Genomic DNA, 16251 nt, shown 5'->3' on the forward strand with positions numbered 1-16251 from the left:
TTCAATTTTTTTTATCTAATTGCTCATTTGTGTTAGGTTTCATTTTACAAAAAAGTTGGCATAAAAAGGACTCCCTCCCTTCGGTCTTCCTTTCGACCGATCCAATTGGATTTCTTTTAGTATAAAGTTTCAGACTCGAGATGGTCATAAGCAATATCAAAATCAAACAAGAAAACCATTCAAGTATGTTTGTTGTTATAAAAATAAAAATCGCATTTGGGTCTTTATTTTATAATTTTGTTTTCCCATCTCCTCCTACTACAAACAATTAAAAATCAATTTACTGTTTAGGGAGAGAGCTCTGTAAATCGGGGTTAACTCAGGCGATCAAATCGGTTGAAAGTTCTTCATTGTTTTTCGATTTCTGTGTCTAATCCATTAACTCCATGTGTTAGTACTGATTAAATCTAATGATTGGAGTTTGATTCTTATCGTTTTCTCATCTTTAATTCAATTTTCTTTATCATCAAACTATGGAATCTCGATCTGAAACAAAATTTTCTTTTGGATCAGTCCCACAAAATTTCGGGAATAATTCTGTGAACCAAAACCAAACAACTTCATATTCTGAACAACCTTCAAGCAAGCCAGTATGTTTAATTCCTGATGATTTAATTGATGAAAGCTTGGATGAATGGAGATATAGCTTAATCGGTAGATTGGATCTAGTTAAGCTCAAATTTGATTCTGCTGTGGAGATATTGAAGAAACAATGGAAATTAAAAGGTACAATTCAATGCATCCCTCTAGGAAAAGGTTTTTTCATAATCAAGTTAGATAATGATGAAGATAAACATTATATTTGGGAGGGCTATTGGCCAGTTGAAGATCAAACTCTTAGGATTAGAGCATGGGAACCTAACTTTATTCCTGCAAATCAAAAATCAACAACAACCTTTGTTTGGGTGCAATTTCCAGGTTTAAGTATAAAATATTGGAAGGAGAGTATATTGATGCAAATTGGTAGATCAATTGGTAAACCAGTAAGGGTGGATGAAACAACTCTTAAGAGAGAAGCTGGGTATTATGCAAGAGTTTTAGTTGAAATTGATTTAACAAAGTTCATTCCCAGTAAGGTGCAGGTTGATACTAAGTATGGGAGCTTTGAACAGGTGGTGCAATTCACAAATTTACCAAAATTTTGTAATCACTGCTCTGTAATTGGCCATTATGTTGCTGAATGTAGATCAAAAAGGAAAGAACATGAGCAACAACAGGAAATCCCAACTGCACCTAAAGAAGTAACTAAAGTCTGGGAAGAGTTATAAATAAGCAACAGAACAAAGGTTTTGATATTTGTTTTACTTATAAAGAATTAGATGTTATTCCTTCAACTTCTCAACAAGATAATAATGTTGAAGAAGATTGTGTTATGGAAGAAGATTGTGTTATTGAAAAAATTATTCCTTCTTTGGGTCATGCTGAATGCTCAATCCAACAGGTAGAGAATATCAATTCCGGTAAATTTCAGATACTTCGGGATATAAATGAAAATATTTTGGAATCACATAATGAATTCTCTTCTCTATCATTAGAACAAGTAATTCAGGTTGTTGTCAGTTCTCCTTCCATAAATGCTTCTGTTAATTTATTACCTCCCAGTGGAAAAATTGGCACTATTTCAGCTGGTACTGCTCCTACAAAACAGAAAATCACTAATGCGGGTAAAGTCACAACAAGAAGGCAAGCTGCAACTATCAATTCAAATGGCAGTAAATTTGGTACTCTGAGAAGCAGTTCTTCTCAAACACAATCATCTAAATGAAAGTGTTATTTTGGAATCTCAGAGGCTTGAGGAGACCTAAAGCCAAAGAGAAGTTAAAAAGTTTGGTCCATTCTTTCTGTCCTTCTTTAGTTTTTGTTGCTGAACCAAAGATAAGAGTAACTACTGATTTCTGCAAGAAATTGAATCTTACTAATATGCATTATAAAATTATTCATAATTCTACTGAAAATAAAAAGGGCAACATTTGGATGTTTTGGAATGTTAACATTACTACTCCTACAGTTGTTTCTAATTCTGCACAAGCTATTACTGTGGATGTTGGGGGAGTTTTAGTAACTGAAGTTCATGCAGCTTGTTTAACAGTTGATAGAAGAGAGCTTTGGGAAGAGTTAGAATTTATTTCTTCTCTAGGTAAACCTTGGATGGTCATTGGAGATTTTAATACCATTATGTGTGCAGAAGAGAAAAAAAGGGGGAGAAGTCCTTTAACCATTTCCATGAATGAATTTAATAACTGTCTCCATTCTTGTGGTCTTATTCAAGCACCAAAGTCTGGAATTGAGTTTTCTTGGTGCAACAATAGAGTTGGCAGAAAAAAGATTTTCTGCAATCTAGATAGAGCAGTGTTCAATGTTAAATGGTTGGAATGCTATCATGGTTGGTGCTACAAAGTGGGTGCTAGAGGGACTTCTGATCATAGTTCTTTACTTGGGGCTAATTCAGTCATTCCAAAACCTGCTAATGTCCCATTCAGGGCTTTAAAAGTATGGCTTAGTCATCTTGGGTTTTTGAAGTTAATAAAGGATTTTTGGGTAGAGGAAATTTCTGGTAATCATGCTTTCAGTTTTCTGAGTAAGCTGAAAATATTAAAACAAATCATAAAAGTGTGGAACTGGGAGATATTTGGTGATGTTAGAACTCAGTTACAGAATGCAGAAAAAGAGGTGGTGCAAGCTGCTAAAATTTCAGATAATCAACCAGATGATATAGTTTTGTTGGATAAACTTATAACTGCTAGAGGCAAACAAGAACTTCTTTTACAACAAAATAAGGAGATAGCTCAACAAAAAGCTAGAGTTCAATGGTTGAAAGATGGTGCTTCTAACTCCAGTTTCTTTCACAATTCCATCAAACTAAGGCAATTACACAATGCTATTACAGAGTTGGAAAATTCAGATGACACTATTGTCTCTACACAACAAGAAATATCAAACACTCTGGTGGATTATTTTGAAAACAAGTTCAAGATGCAAGAAGTGACTTTTGCTAAATAAAATTTTCACACATTCCCAAAGTCATAACTGAAGAAGATAATATTATGCTTGATGTTATTCCAAATAATGAAAGATGTCTTTGATATGGATCCAGTCAGTGCCCCCGGTCCAGATGGTTTTGCTGGTTGGTTCTACAGAAGCACTTGGGATATAATTGGTACAGACTTAATCTTGGCAATCAAATATTGATGGAGCAAAGGATTTATTCCTAAAGGTATGAATGCAAACTTTCTTACACTCTTACCAAAAGTTCAAGATGCTAAGAAAGCCAACCAATTCAGATCTATTGGTCTAAGTAATTTTTGTTTTAAAGTGATAACCAAAATAATTACTTCTAGAATGAATGGAGCGATTGAGAAGGTGGTATCTCCCCAACAAGGTGTTTTTATCAAAGGAAGAAACATACAAAACCAAATTGTGTTAGCTTCTGAGCTAATAAATGAAATGGAAACAACTAGAAGAGGTGGGAATGTAGGTTTAAAGCCGGATATCACTCAAGCCTATGACTCTCTCAGTTGGGACTTTCTTTTCAAGCAATGATCACTTTTGGTTTTTCATATAAGCTCATTCATTGGTTAAAGGTGTTTTTCAGTCTACTAGAATTTATGTGATGGTAAATGTTGGTCCTGCAGGATATTTTTCAATTGGAAGAGGCTGAAAACAAGGTGATCCTCTTTCACCTATTTTATTTATAATTGCTCAGGAAATTCTAAGCAGAAGAATAACTTATTTGGTGCAAGAGAAAAAATTGATTCCAATGGTCAATAGAAATGGTATTTAACCATCTCACATCTTCTTTGCTGATGACATTTTTCTATTTTGCAATGGAGACAAGAGGAATGTGGATAGATTATTAAAAGTTTTGAAAGATTACCAGCAATCATCTGGCCAGGTAGTGAGTTTGATAAAAAGCAAATGCTTTGTTGGAGGTACTTCTGAAAGTAGGAAAGCACAGATTGCTAATATTTGTGGCATGTCTCTATCAAAGTTCCCCGATAAGTACTTGGGTGTTAATTTAATGCCAGTAATAATTAAAGCATGCCATGTATGAGACTGTGTGGATTCATTATAGAGCAAAATTCATGGATGGATGGGTAAGCTTTTATATTTCCAAGAAAGACTGGTATTAGTGAAGCATGTACTCTGCATTATCCAAGTTTATAATATGCCAGTATATAAATGGCCTAATAAAGTTCTACTTGAATGTGATAGAATAATCAGAAACTTTCTATGGTCTGGTGATCCATCTAAGAAGAAATTATTAACAGTTAAATGGGAAGAGGTAAATGCTCCATATGCAGAAGGTGGCTTGGGTCTGAGAAGTTTAGAAGATATCAATAGATCTTCCTTATGAAACTAGCTTGGAAGATGCAAAATGATGATTATGAATGGGAAAAAAAATTTCAAACTAAATTTCAAGATAAACATGGAGTCTGGATTAATTACTATAAGAAGTCTTCTATATGGACTGGAATTAAATGGGTCCTTGAGGATATTTTTAACAACTCAAGATGGCTTGTGGGTGATGGGGAAAATATTTAAGTATGGAATGACTTATGGATCACAAGTCAGTCTTTAAAATCATTATATCCCAACAATTCTTTTATGTTGTAGAATCCTGAGCTCAAGGTGAAACATTTATTAAAGGGTAGTTAGTGGGTCATTCCTTCTGAAATTTCATGTTTAATAGATGCTAATGATTTTCCAGTAGTAGATGTGAAGAATGACAGGAAAATATGGACATGGACAAAAACTGGTGATTTCACAACTTCTTCTGCTCTAAACTGTATAAGGAAAAATTTCCTCAATTGCATTGGACAAGGAAGGTTTGGAGAAACTCAATACATCCCAGTATATCAAGCAATATATGGAAAATACTGAGAGGGGTTTGGAGTACAGATGAAAATATGAGAAAGAAAAAGTTTAATCTAGCTTCAAGATGCTCATTTTGCAGACAAGCTGAAGATACTACCGAGCACATACTATGGTATTGTAATTTCAGTGGAAAAATTTGGCAATGGTTGGGTGGTATGTTTGATTTCTTTAATCCTTTATCTATTGAGGAAGTATTCACTATGGCAAAACTCAAAAGTCCAGCAGTACAAGAAATCTAGATAATTGTTGCTTATATAACCATGAAAGAATTGTGCCTTCTTAGAAACAGAGTTGTATATGATGGTATACATCCAAATGTAGAGGAGATGAAGAAGAGAATTATTCAACTTACTAAGGAATGTGAAGTTAGGATGAAGGGGTGTATGTGGAATACAGTGGAGGACCTGTTGATTCTAAAAAAGTTTGGAATGAAATGTAGAAAGGTGAAGACATAAAAAAGTGGGGAATGTTCCTTCTCTTTCCCCACTGGTAACCAGATTCTTCTGTGTTGTGATGGAGCTTCAAGAAACAATTCCGGTGAAACTGGAAATGGATTTGTAGGAAGAAATAATGCAGGTACAGTACTGATTGTTGTGGCAGGAGGGATGGGTATTGCTACAAACTTTATGGCAGAGGTTTTTGCAGTAATAAACACAAGTCAATGGGCCATTAGTGAGGGATTCTCTCATTTGTGTATTAGGACTGATTCTATGTCAGTTATACACTCCTTTACATCTGGAAAAGTTCCATGGTATGTGCAAACTAGATGGAAAAAAATAGTGGAAGTTCTTATTAGTTTCGCATTTATTCATAGCTACAGAGAAATCAATTTCTCTGCAGATGGTATGGCAAAAATGGGAGCTACTTTATCTAGAGGTGAAAATAGAATTTTCTTAAGTAGACCTCCTTTCATGATACATATGGAAAATCCTGATGTTACATATAGATTTTTGGTTGATTTTGAGTGTTGTTAATGCTTGCCTGTAAGCATTTTCATCTTGAGAATTATATTTATATCTCTTTTATAATTCTTTGGAATCAATAAAATTTTTATTATTAAGCAAAAAAAAAAATAAAAATCAATTTACTATTCTCTTAGAATAAAACAATATAAAATATTTGTTGGTAACCATATTGTCGCTTATGATAGTTTATATGGGAATTCCAGGGGGTTGAAGAGGTAAGCAACTCTTTGCAGCGATACATACACTGTTATTCTGATTGTGTACACCCCTTATTGAACAAAAGAAGTTCTTTGTAGGTTGGGATTCACTGACATTGTTTGAAATTTTTCCATCACTCAATCCCAAAAATAACCACCATAATTTTAAAAGGAATGTGTTATTTTTTAATTAAAAAACAATTTGGCCAGCAGATGAGTTTATTATCGTAGATGGAGAAGGAAGTTTGCAAAACTGATCTATTTATAGTTAGACGATTGGTGATCTATTTATATAGAAAAATCAATTTACTGTTGTGACTATAAGACATATCGATAACATGTAAAAAGGAAATGCAACAAGTAAAAAGACACTCAGGAAAAAAAAAGTACAATGATATTGAAAGAAGTGACGATACGACTGCAAATATTGTACAATGTGATTGGAAAAAGTGATGACATAACTGCAAATACGGTATAATGAGATTGAAAGAAGTGACATATGACTGCAAACACGATTGTACAATGAGGTTGAAAGAAATGACAAGACAACCGCAAAAATATGAGAGCCACGTGGCTCATAACGATGTTTTATTAATTACTTCTGGATAGTAAACTCATATCACAATTGTACATCCCTACTCACTATCAAATTAATGTGATGCGTGTCGTAAATGCAACAAATTGTTCAATATATTTCCCACTAATTACTAGTAATATAGTGGCAGTAAGGATAGTTTCCACAAAGAGCTGCGTAATTGATATGTTATTTGGATTAGCTAAACAATAATAAATACTAAAAGGGATTGCTGAAGAATTAAGTGAAAAAATAATTAACAATAATATGAAAAGATGATTGGGAACCATCCGCCGTTACCAAACGTTGACTCGCATAGTATACTCGTTTACCTTTCGTAAGAATCAATTATCATCAACCGTAGGATAACAAGTATGCTTAGCTATCCCCAAAAATCCTTGTATCACCGGATAACAGATACACTTAGTCACCGGATTCTATCTAACTGAACCACCTTGAGGTACGCTTGCAAGATGTAGACCAATCGAATGCTTTAGAATTGTCAATTTGGGTTGATCCCAGCAGTTAAACTCAGTACGCTCGGTTCACTTACTGGTGTTGTCTTCACGCACAATCGCTTCACAAAATCCATCTACAAGGTCTTGTGATTTCTACTTGTGTAGGAAATGCACGACAATTACGGATCGCTCAACCCTCTACTAGCACTAAAATGATCAACAAATTAATTCAATCGTACACTTGAATAAGGGTTCAGGGTTCTAGAAACCAATCATAAACCCTAAATATAGAAAATACAATCAATAATATGATAAAAAATTCAAATAACTTTGTATAATAATTAAGTTTCACGCAGGAACTTTGAATTCATCCTAATCAATAAAACTAGCCATTCATGATTACACAATTTCTTGGTCTTCCCCTAAAGGGGTAAACCCTAGTTTATGAATGCAGAACAAAAGTGCAATATCAGATGTCCATTTTAGTTTAAGAAGTGCTCCTTATATAGGTATCCCAATTGTAGAAGCATCCTGCTCGATCCTGATTGAATTAGGTTCCCAAAACTCTCCAAATAAGCAAAGTAGGTCACGCCCAAAATCTGTGACCATGAACTGGTCGCATGAAGAATCGTAAGTAGTTAACTAGGCTTTTCTCCAATCCTAGAAGTCCATCCCATTTATAAATCTGAACTGCTAGTGGCTTGGAGAAATTTTTTGATGGGGCAATTTCATATGGGGGTATGGGAGACCAATAAAACACCGCCATTTGTCGTTCTTAATTAACTGATTTTAGATAATTAATTTTTTATGTAAGGGTATCTTAGGAATTTATTACTAATTAATTTTCATCGTAAAATTGAAATCCAGAAAGTGCTAAAAATTAAGATCAGAAAAGTATTAATCTTAATCTTAAAATTGTAATTCTTTGGTTGACCGGAAAAGGCTGAAGATTAGAGCTGGCAAACGGGCGGGCCGGGGCTGGTTTGTGACCAACCCGCGGGTTACGGATTAATACAAGCCTAAGCTTGCGGGTTAAAATTCTTCACGGGTGGTCATTTCTCTAACCCGCGCCCGTCCCGGGTAAAGCTTGCGAGATCACGGGAGCTCACGGGTTAGCTGGTTTTTGTTGAGTCAACTCGCCAGAAATCGATTTTTGGGCTATTTCCGGCCACATTCAGGCCATCTAAAGCTCCTTCCCAACCTAAGTACTTAATTTAACATTCATCATTTCATCTAATTCATTTGATTTCGATTCAAAAAGTCAAAATTGCAAAACTAAACAACTTTGCAATTATATTAGAAGATGGTTCAACATTATCAGTTTTGGACTTGTTATTTATCAGGTATGCTTCATCAGTCTTCTCTTTGTTTTTCATCTGCAACAACCATAGCTTAGTTAAAATGAGAAGCTATACGAAAATTTGTTTACACTGCAATTGAGATGACAAGTCTTAACCTTTATTGCCAACTGCTTGACCGACTTCTTCTTTACTGCTTCCTTGCTAGTCTTCATTATTGCAGTTATGCCTTGCAAAAACAGAATTCAATTATCAATGTGGCTCAAAAGCTAACACAAAACCATCATTTCATATCCAGAACATGAACTCTTGTGCATATTATTATTATTTCAAATATTAAATAAAGCATGTGAATAAATCAAAATCATTTCATACACACAATTTGAGTTGACACACTCTAGCAAGGAAAGAACATGAGTTAATAATTATTGACACACTCAAGTTGATATTATTATCATTTCAAATACTTATAATCAACCAAAGAAATAAAATTTAGTTGATTTGTGCGTACTTATCATAAATCAAATCATGTTAACAAATGAGTTGATTTGCATAAATGAGCTACCAACAACCACAATTAGAATTATCAACCAAAGCATGTTGTTTAAAGAAATAAAAACAGAGATGAAAATCAATTTCAATTAGAATATATACTTCAATTAGAATTATCATCAACAACTGCAATTACATCCACAGGACCATATATACTTCAATTAGAATTATCAACAAACAAAGGCATACCTCATTCAACAATACTACTAGTAATTCGATCACACCAGGCATATTACTAATACTAACTCACTTCAGTTCTGCGCTAATAACTGCAGTTCAACCTAACAACATGCACATCCAAGTATCAGTTCAACATATATACAATATCTTAAATACTCATCTCAAATCCTGGTTCATCAACAACCACATAGTCTCGATAACTTTACTAATTCGATTGAGAAGAATAATTACCTCAAAACAATCCAACTCAAGCAATTGAATTAGATTCTTCTTACTCTGACCTGACTCAGAATTCATCTCAAGATCACCACCATCTACCAAAACCAGCTCTACCCTTCTTCTGTCTCGATCTGAGTCTCATAATCAGCAACCCTCAGAAACTCTAATTCATAAATTGGGGAAGAACATGAGGAACCCTAAATCTGCAATTTCTTAATCAATTTTTCAGGATAACTCCACCATTTACATCAAATACCAATCAAAAACAAACTCATCTTCTAACTTCTCCTTATTCACCTTTAATTGAATTCTCGATCAATTACAGAAAACCCTAACTATTGATTCTTCAATGATTCGTCACTGAATCAACTTCAAGGATTAAATTAAAAAACTACTCACGAATCTTCAACAACAATAACTTCATAATTTATCTTCTAAATCTTCATAACATCATCCAACTCTATAAACTCTAATTCATATCTTCATTGATTTAATATTTCCTCTTCTCTCCTTGTTCAACCAAGAAAAACACCTCCTCCAGCAACAACCCATGACTCTTGTCTAATCCAACCTCACCACCTCAGAGCCCTCACAAGAATTCACCAGAGGTGAAAAACAGAAAGAAGAGAAGAAGAAAGAAACGAGAAGAAGAAGAAAATATAAATGAGAGTTTATCCTCTCGGTCGATTAACCCAGGGAAGGAGAGGCGACACGTATAAAGTGCGGGTTAACGGGTTAACCCGTGGTTTCACGGTCCGGGTCGGGTTAACCCGTTTCTCGACGGGTCACCATTTCTCCAACCCGAACCCGGCTTGTTTAGAAACCAGCCAGTTCGGGTTTTCACGGTCCGGGCACGGGTTAACCCGCGGGTTTCGGCTTGTTTGCCAGCTCTACTGAAGATTTACTAATTTGATCAATGATATTCACAAACTTTGATAAAATAGAAAAGATTAAATCCATCGGTGTTGTTATTGATACTGGCACTGGTAACCACATTGAGATAATAATCACACTTCGAGAAGAAGTAAAATGAACCAATCTTTCAATCTGCTCCAGCGAAGCAAAACTCATGTGTGTACTTTTTGATAACACGAAGAAATTATAATCATGATCAAAATCAATGACTGTTGGGATTTTTCTGGTATTAGAAGATTTGTTATGTTCAAGCAAAATCATGAAAATAAAATCTAATCTTCTAATTTTAAGTTATAAGTTTCCCCTAATAAAACAACATCTAAAATCAGTAAAGATAAATTAATAAAGAAGTGAAAAAGCGGGGGTACAACAACCACACCCAATGTTTCGCTTAGTAATATGTATGGACAAACTCCAATATACTTTCTAGAGAATCAACTAGACAGTCAGACTCAATCTAGATAAAAAGTATATTAAAGAGTTTATATCTCAATCTCTCGATTTTATATATACTCAAGCAAATAGAAATCTGCGAGTCTTTATCAAATACTAGAGAGATAACTTGGATGGTACCAAAGACCAATGTCCAAGTGTCAGTCAATTTAAATCAACAACCAAAAGGTCAGATATTCTAATTGATTGAACAACGCACAACCTGTGATATTTCAATTATATAACAAAATATAATGCGGAAAAGAAATAACACAGACACCAGAATTTTGTTAACGAGGAAACCGCAGAAAAACCCCGGGACCTAGTCCAGATTGAACACACATTGTATTAAGCCGCTACAGACACTAGCCTACTCCAAATTAACTTCGGTCTGGACTGTAGTTGAACCCAAATCAATCTCACACTGATCCAAGATACATTTATTCTCCTACGTCTCTGATCCCAGCAGGATGCTACGTACTTGATTCCCGTAGCTGATATCACCCACAACTAAGAGTTGCTACGACCCAAAGTCGAAGACTTTAATAAAAAAATCTGTATCACACAGAAAAGTCTATGGTAATAGATAAATCCATCTCCCACGAATATACCTACGAGTTTTCTTCCGTCTTTTGATAAATCAAGGTGAACATGAACCAATTGATAAATCAGACTTATATTCCCGAAGAATAACCTAGTATTATCAATCACCTCACAATAATCCTAATCGACGGAGCGAAAAAAGATATTGTGGAATCACAAACGATGAGACGAAGTGTTTGTGATCACTTTTATTTCTTGCCTATCAGAGATATCAATCTCAAGCCAATTATTACAATTGCACTCGTACGATAGAAACAACAAGATCAGATCACACAACTACGAGAAAGTAGTATCGGTCCGGCTTCAAAATCCCAATGAAGTCTTTAAGTCGTTAACCTGGTTTAGAAAAAGAAACCAACGGTCAAAGGAGAACTGACTCTAGCTTAGCACAACTAGTATCACACAAAAGGTGTGGGGATTAGGTTTCCCAGTTGCTAGAGTTCTCCCTTATATAGTCTTTCAAATCAGGGTTTGCAATCAATGTTAGCTTGGTAACAAAGCATTCAATATTCACCATTAGATGAAAACCTGATTAGATTCAAGCTAATATCTTTCAACTGTTAGATTGAAAACTAGCTTGTTACACACAAATGAAATGCACGTTACTAGGCTTGTGTAACCGCACCCAAACTTGTACATTTGTTGGTTCAACGATAGTCAACCAAATGGTTAGACATATGATCACTTTCATATCAACCATATTCTTCTTCAGCATAACTAGTTCAAGTGACTCAAATGAACTAGTTAGAGAGTTTTTCAATTGAAAGGAAATCTTATGTAACTACACAAGACACAATCGAAGCAAAAACGATTTGATTCGCTCGAATCGGTTCAAGAACTATATAGCCGCAGTTTGCAATTTGCATTCCTTAGTTTATATAAGAATAAGTTCACAAACATCGTTTTTAGATATAACCTACTCAAGCTCGCGGACTGGGTTCACGGACTTAAGTTCCCGGACGGAGTTCACAAACTCCAGCAGAAATTCTCGGGACGAGAACTTCCGCCAGTTTGCGGACTTGGCTCACGCCACCATGTCGGTTCTCTTGATCAACAAAGTTCGCAAACTTCGGTTCAAGGAATAAGGACTTATATACATATGTGTTTCCACAACAATGGTTATATCCTCCAATGGTTGTATAATCTAAACTCTCATTTCAATCATTGAAACATTCTTAGAGGACGTTGATATTCTATAGTTGTTATTCACAAACTAGTTTTCGTCAAAGTAAGCAATTTTCAAAGTGATTGAAACTTGTCACGACTTTCTTTCACTAGGTAAAGATGATCTTGGCTAAAGCGAAAGCTTACCAACACATATTTCAAGAAATAGATAGGCGAGATAAACTCGGCTCGAAATAGCAAATGTGTATAATCTAAGTCTATATAGCAAAACGACTTTTGTCTCAAGATAGGAGATAAATAGACTTTTGAGTGATAGATAATTTCAAGTCTCCACATACCTTTTAGTCGATGAAGATCCACCGATTCCTTGAGTAGTCATTCATCTTGTATGATGATTGCCATGGAGTTCTTGAGCTCAACTACACTTTCTATCCTAGTCCTAGACCTTAGCTATAGTAGACTAGAAATCAAGACTTATAGTTTTGATCACTAACATTGACAAACATGCTTGAGATAGCAACGCATGCGAGTTCGACCGAGCAATGCTCTAACAAGAAGATCCAAACAGAACCCAAAATTTTAGTCAAGAGCTCATTTAGATCAACAAAAAAAAAATTGACCAGTTTGATCTTCTTCACTATAACTCCATGTAGAAGAAAATAGTTTTTCTTCTTTCAGATTCTTTTTCATTAGCATAAAAAAAAGGAAATTAATGATGGCATATATTTTCCTAAACACCCTTGTTATAAAAATCAGAAGACTAATTAGTTAGATAACTTAATAACAAATGGCAATTTTCTATTGGACCCTATGCCCCCAAAATCGGCCCCATCAAAAAATTTCTCAGTGGCTTGTCAGTCTACCAAAACTGACGGCACAAACTCAATCCCATGTTTTCCTTCCTTGTGTTTGTATACGGTGGAATAACCTCTCCGTAGGTTCACCTGGATTTCCATACGTTTAAGAAAACCTCACCGTAAGTCGTTCCGTAGTTGTTGTTTTTTTGAAGCATCATTCTGTAGTTATTTACGGCGCGGTAAACCTATATATAGGTTTCTCTGAATTTTTCTTTTACTCGGCCATTCCCCTCGGAACTCGGCTAGAACAGATCCTCTCAGTATTCTCACATATCGTTGCCAGTAACATAGATTCCTAACTTCGTCCATATATGTTAACAACATCATCAAACTCAGATAAATCTCCAACACCGATCACCACCATATCATGCAAACTTCCGCATCACCATCACTGCCATGAATGTCATCATCTCCTGTTTTCATCTCGGGCTTCTCTGCTCTACTCCCATCAGCCATTCAGCCACCACAAGTAAACGTATTTCTCTGTTTAACTCGAGCAGAAATATTTGTTGTCACCATCGCGATCATCATTAGCATCAGTCAATGGCCATCATTAATCTTCATCCAATTCCACCGAAACAGCTACCTTAACACCAGTAGCAGCAGACTAACCCATGAACGATAGACTCCTCCTCGCCAACAATACTCTGTCCCTAACTTAATCTCTGTTGATCATCAATCATCACCATTAATGGCGACAACTAACTCTACAACTCCACCCTTCATGGAAGTAACACTACCATGCCTATCAACTGTTAGAAAAATCGGGTTTTGTTTTAATACCAAAAATGCATGGACCATGATTTGATCCCTAGACCTATTATCCACTAATTGTTTTTTCATCTGAATAGATAAAACATTAGTCCCACATATACTAAAATCGTGAGAGTTTTAGACTTAAATAGGCTAAAGGGCATGGCCCTTTGGGTCTACACACCCCACCGAGTTTTGCTTTGATTTGCTTGATTCGATCGAGCGAGAACGTAACAGTAGTGATTGAAACAGGTTTAAACTCAACGCCAAAAGTACCTGACTCCATGTGAAACCTTTAACAGTATTCATGAAAACCGAGAAAAGCCTACCAACAATAGTATTACTCCTCTTCATGTAGCCTGCAGGTGACCGAATCTTCGGAAAAGTTAATGGAAGAAAGGGATCATCTGTTCTTTTCAAGCAACTAAACAGTGCCCCCATGAGTGAGTATCCATCGCCCAACGCATGATGAAGTTTGAAAACTACTGTCCCTGCTGCGTTTGTTGTTGGATATTTGAAAATATGAATCTCCCATAATGGCCTGCACTGTGGTAACGGTTCCAAAGCTAATTGGGCTAAGTATTCTTGAAAGTACTCATCGTGAGATTCTAACGGTAGGCCGTTCGGGATAACTGGAACTTTGACGTGATTTTCAAGTTTAACGTTAACTTTCTTCCAGTACTTCCCGCCATTTTCATCCGGTGGCGAATCCAGAATGACTATTCAGTGGGGACATTCATGGTCATTAGAAATTATACCAACGATATCATAATCTGAAACAGTATCATATGCACAAGAAATTTTGTTGCCTTTCCTAAAAAAAAAGGATTTGTGATACATTAAATCTCCTTAATTTTTGATAAGTTTTTAATTGTCACGAATACAATGTGATATAAGTAGGCAGTTTCAAAACTACACACAAAATACACGAAAATTATAAGATATCTTTATAATTTTTACATTCAATGGGGCCAAAAATAGTTTTATGATTAAAAATATCTAAATATGCATGGGTGCCTATACAATTTCAGAAATTTTTGGGGGGCCAGTGACCCCACTGGCTCCCCTTGGATTCGCCACTGTTTTCATCTGTCACCTGATGAACACCATTGATTAGTTAATTAATATGTAACCATGCACTACTAGCAAATTAATGGACACATACACAAACACATAACTGACACACGTACATATGAGAGAGGGTGAGAGAGAACCATGATGGAGGAGAAACGTGGGTGAATGGGGAGAAAGACGCTCTTCAGTAAAGGTAAAGCTGAAGAATCATCAACGGGAACTTCAGACTCTAAAACAGCAACAATGCTAATACAAACAGCTTTACTATTGTAATAGTGAAAAATACTAGAACCCCCACTATATGGGTTCAACCATATACAAGCTCCATAAAATGGATCTTACACCCTCAACTCCACACTTTCCGTTTTTGATATTTCTAGGTCTAGAATTTTTTTTTTGGGGCCTGGTTTTCAATTTTCTCGGATTGCTGACGTCATCAGGATTTTTAATAAAAGTAAAAATACCGAAATTAACCTTTCATATTTATAGACGTTTTATACCTACCAGAAACTGAAAACCAAATCAGATTCAGCTCTTTCTTCTCTCCGCTCTCGTTCAGAAACAGAATTGGAGATTTTTCTTCAGACGAATTCGTGAATTTTGATAGTTTCATACTGATTTTCGTTAATTTGATAGGAAGAAAACGAGAAGAAGAACAACATAAACGAGAAGAAGAAGAAAACGAATTTTCTCTCAATTCGTTGAGGTGTATTCGTCTGTTTTTCAGATCTGACGAGATAGTGAAGCTGCATTGATGAACAACAAATAGGTTTGTTCGATTTTAGCTTTTCTGTTGCTTGATTCACTAGTTTTCTCATCGATTTTTTGAATCTCGATTTTCTACTGATTACGATTTTTGTTCTGTTTCGAATTTGTTGAGTCTGAGAAGAGGAAGAAGACAGTTGGGAATACATAAATCAAAATAGGTACGAATTGTGATTTCGATTTAGTTTTCAAATTCAATTGATTTTGATTTTACCGTTTCGATCTATTTTTGTCACTTTTGATACTTACACATGTTTTTGTTGATGCTTACACATGTTTGTTTGATACTGAGAAGAGGAACAAAATAAACATTGTTTCAGAAGAAAGAAAACAACAAATCTAGGTAAGAATTTTATGTTGTTTTTGATTTCAGATCTGTTTTCAATTTTTTTTTTGAATTATTTTGTTG

At 35.2% G+C, this 16251-nt stretch overlaps 1 pseudogene; it reads right to left on the bottom strand.

The window, feature by feature from the left end:
• Window positions 1-15558, bottom strand: part of LOC113359267 — a 72546-nt pseudogene extending 56988 nt beyond the window's left edge.
• Window positions 15559-16251: the final 693 nt, after the last annotated feature.

The sequence above is a fragment of the Papaver somniferum genome, chromosome 3 (genome assembly GCF_003573695.1).
Source record: "Papaver somniferum cultivar HN1 chromosome 3, ASM357369v1, whole genome shotgun sequence".
NCBI classification, from domain to species: domain Eukaryota; kingdom Viridiplantae; phylum Streptophyta; class Magnoliopsida; order Ranunculales; family Papaveraceae; genus Papaver; species Papaver somniferum.